General features: G+C 40.5%; 1 pseudogene; it reads right to left on the bottom strand.

Moving 5' to 3' along the window:
* Positions 1–1600: 1600 nt before the first annotated feature.
* Positions 1601–3276, bottom strand: LOC132019546 (elongation factor 1-alpha 1-like; annotated as a pseudogene).
* Positions 3277–4395: the final 1119 nt, after the last annotated feature.

Here is a 4395-nt window from a genome sequence, read left to right as displayed (position 1 = left end):
AAGATCTGGATTCTGGTTTTGGGCCCAAGAGTTACTAGTCATTGGACTATATCCCCTAATAGCTTAACATCAATTTCTTTATTAGTAAAGTGTGGTTGTGGGAGAATCAGATTTGCCGATGTAAAGTTGTCAAGCATTATGCCAAGCCCAGGGGTATTACTCATATTAAAGAAAGGAGTACTCCAGGGCTGGGCAGTGGCCTCTCAGAGTCACAATTTATCATTGCAAGACTTGTGGGTTAAAAACAAAGAATGGATGTTTTATTTGAAATTCTGATTTTTTAAATTAGTAGACATTTTATTAAACATTAAGAATAAGTTTTAAGACCTGGGGTACTTATCTGTCTTTTGGGTTTATAATATAATCCTTGGGAACTCAAACTTAAGTGTTCAACAAAAGTCAATCATGGTGAGAGGTGGTGGACTATAGACATTCTTAATTACTTGCCCAACACCATTTTCCTTTCTCTTTCCTAATAAGACCTTAATTTTGTTCATTTTTCCTCTCACCTGCATACTCACCCCATCCCTAGGTTCAGAGGACCAAACCTCAGGGGAGGTTTGCTGGGCTTTCTGGGAGAATTGGAATTTCAGCCCATGTTGGAAGATATGATCATTTTTCAGACTGTGTAAGCTATGCCTACTGAAGTTTTGCATGTGGGTTTAAATCATCTTCCCACGTAAAGAATTATTTTCTTTCCTCTTCAGGTATACAAATAAAATTGTATCAATACCATCACTTATTAAAGCTAATTTTTAGCTTTATCAAAACATGAGAATATATAGAAAGTCACAGTCTTACAGTTAGATTTTCTGGTCTTAATGCAATGGTGACATGCAAGTTGAATAACTTTACAGTGCTGAGGGTCTACGAGATTAAGTGAAAAGGGGTGGCACTAGAGATTATTACTACAATTCTAAATGGGGTGGGGTTGAAGGAGTTGAGGGACAAAGAGAATCTTAATTGGGGTCTGGAAAGATGATACAAATTTGTGTAGTTGAAGAGCAACAAAGGTCTTTTTAGAATGGGAAAATAGCTTAACAAAAATCATAGAGATAGAAACAAGAAAGGCATTTCTGAAAAAGGAAGTTGACTCCTCATTTTGGAAGATGAATGTGTACTCAAGGGTGTACCTATCCAGTTAAAGAATACTGATTTTAATCTCTGCCAGTGGGGGTTGTTGAAAGTTTCTGAGTGAGGAGTTATACGAGGACACCATTGTTTTAGGGAAACTCAGTTGAAGATATTGGGCAAAAAAAGTCCCCCAAAGTATATTGGGTGCTATGGGCTGTTATTAATTCCTTACATAATAATTTCTTTTGAGGTTGGGTACCTTTTTTCCAGGTCACTTGGGCTTTGGAGCTGTGTTAATACATAGCATCATGGGTGAGACTAGGGCTCATTTGCTTTTTCCAGTTTCTTACTTTCTCTTTGTCTCTGCCTCTCTCCATCTCTAACACACTCATCTGATGATACCTACATACACACACACAGACACACATATCCCATTTCCCTTTCTCCTCCCTATCTCCATCAAACAGACTTGCTTTTCCTTATTACTGTCCACACCCTCCATCTTTTTTTTTTCCTTCTCATTAAACTTCTGTTTTAATGGATCTCAAAATTCTGTGACAGATTTTTGGTCAAGTTGTTTCCATTAAAAAGTACTGATTTTAAAAACTAATAACTTAAAACTGCCACATACACACACAAACACAAATGGTCCACAAAACATTCTCCTTTCCTTCTGAGAGTTTTACGATGCATTGTTATCATTAACCAGTCTTTTACTATTAAACTTAAATGGCCAATTGACACAAACAGTTCTGAGACCGTTCTTCCACCGCTGATTAAGACTGGGGTGGCAGGTATTGGGGATAATATTCATTTAGCCTTCTGAGCTTTCTGGGCAGACTTGGTGACCTTGCCAGTTCCAGCTGCCCTCTTGTCCACTGCTTTGACGAAACCCACAGGAACCGTCTGTCTCATGTCACGAACAGCAAAACGGCCCAGAGAAGGATAGTCAGAGAAGCTCTCAACACACATAGGCTTGCCAGGAACCATATCAACAATGGCAGCGTCACCAGATTTCAGGAACTTGGAACCATCTTCCAGCTTTTTTCCAGAATGATGATCTATCTTCTCCTTCAGCTCAGCAAACTTGCAAGCAGTGTGAGCTGTGTGACAATCCAGCACAGGTGCATATCCAGCACTAATTTGGCCTGGATGGTTCAGGATAATCAGCTGAGCTGTGAAACCAGCTGCTTCCATTGGTGGGTCATTTTTGCTGTCACCAGCCACATTGCCATGATGCACATCTTTGACAGATATGTTCTTGACATTGAAGCCCACATTGTCCCCAGGAAGAGCTTCACTCAAAGCTTCATGGTGCATTTCAACATACTTGACTTCAGTTGTAACATTGACTAGTGCAAAGGTGACCACCATGCCAGGTTTAAGAACACCAGTCTCCACTCAGCCCACAGGGACAGTACCAATACCACCAATTTTGTAGACGTCCTGGAGAGGCAGACGCAAGGGCTTGTCAATTGGACGAGTTAGTGGCAGAATGCAATCCAAAGCTTCAAGCAGTGTGGTTCCACTGGCATTCCCATCTTTACGGGTGACTTTCCATCCCTTGAACCAAGGCATGTTAGCACTTGGCTCCAGCATGTTGTCACCATTCCAACCAGAAATTGGCACAGATGCTACTGCGTCGGGGTTGTAGCCAGTTTTCTTAATGTAGGTGCTGACTTCCTTAACGATTTCCTCACATCTCTTCTGGCTGTAGGGTGGCTCAGTGGAATCCATTTTGTTAACACCAACAATTCGTTGTTTTACACCCAGTGTGTAAGCCAGAAGGGCATGCTCACGGGTCTGCCCATTCTTGGAGATACCTGCTTCAGATTCACCAACACCAGCAGCAACAATCAGGACAGTACAGTCAGCCTGAGATGTGACTGTAATCAGGTTTTTGATAAAGTCTCTGTGTCCTGGAGCATCAATGATGGCCACATAATATTTGCTGGTCTCAAATTTCCACAGGGAGATATCAATGGTGATACCACGTTCACGTTCAGCTTTCAGTTTATCCAAGACCCAGACATACTTGAAGGAGCCTTTTCCCAGATAGTTCTTTTGTCAATCCCACCACATTTGTAGATAAGATGACCAGTAGTGGTAGACTTGCCCAAATCTACATGTCCAATGATAACAATGTTGATATGAGTCTTTTCCTTCCCCATTCTGGTTTAGGTTGAGTGGTGGTTTTCACGACACCTGTGTTCTGGCGGCAAACCCGTTGAGAAAAAGGCACACCCTCCATCCTTGATTCCTTATTTCCCCAGTCAGTTCTTTTTCAAAAAAGATCAAAAGAAAATCCTGGAATTAATTTCCCTTTTTAAATATTTTATTTATTGAGAGCCTATTGTGTGCCAGATACTGTGGTTGCTTTTGGAGACACCAAGTTAAGACATGGTACCTATCTTTCAGTGTTAGTATAGTGCAGAAGATGAACAGTATAGTACAATGGGATAAGAACCCATTAACAAATATGACCAATAAGTATGAATCCATTACTGCATTGATCCAAAGAAGCCAAATCCTTTCTTGTTTTTTTTCTTCCAGGAAACTGGGACACAGTAATGTCCCTATTTGGTTAGTCAAATGTTTCTCCTCAGGACTTGGGATCTTGATTTAGTGAAGCAAAGAACCTAGGAAAGAAAGAATTCTTTTTAGGTAGAATTATTCTGGTGCTAAGAATATCAGCGGCAGCATAGACCAGTGCTGGTCCTGACTGCTGTACCATTATCTTTATTATCAGACTGGTCCTCTGGGGGTAATTCTAGCTGTGACTCTGGCTGCTTTGGTGCTCTTTGTTCTTACTAGTTTACTGAGTTTGTTCTCAAGCCTCTTCAGCCATCCTGGGGCCAACCTCTTATCTCTTCATACATTTTTATTTTTGGCAGAGCTCAGAAGTGCTTTCTGTGGCTTACAACCAAGCACCCCAGCTATTAGTACAAGGAGTGGCTACAAACTGTCAAGGAGATTAGTGCAGGGGAATTTGAATCTTGTTGGACTAAAAGCAGTGAAAAACCCAGCAAAATTTAAGGGATGGCAAACTGTAGCACATGAAATAGAACGAAGAAATAACTAAGTTATGGTTTATATTAATGGGTAATAAAGTGTGCATTAAAGGCCATAGACAAGGATGATGGGCATCAGAAATGCAATAGCCAAAAATAGCCACTACTAGTGGCCCTGAATGGCTTCAAGAAAGAGAACATGAAGTTCAAGCTCCTAAATTACTAGCTTAGAAAAGAGAAAAAAATAAAACAAGATGAAATCAGAGAGGAATAAAAACCATAAGAGACCTTTAATCTCAGGAAACAAACA

This window comes from Mustela nigripes, chromosome 6, assembly GCF_022355385.1.
Source record: "Mustela nigripes isolate SB6536 chromosome 6, MUSNIG.SB6536, whole genome shotgun sequence".
Classification (NCBI taxonomy): domain Eukaryota; kingdom Metazoa; phylum Chordata; class Mammalia; order Carnivora; family Mustelidae; genus Mustela; species Mustela nigripes.
Note: the sequence above shows the minus strand (reverse complement) of the source record. Positions and strands in the feature narration are given on the sequence as shown.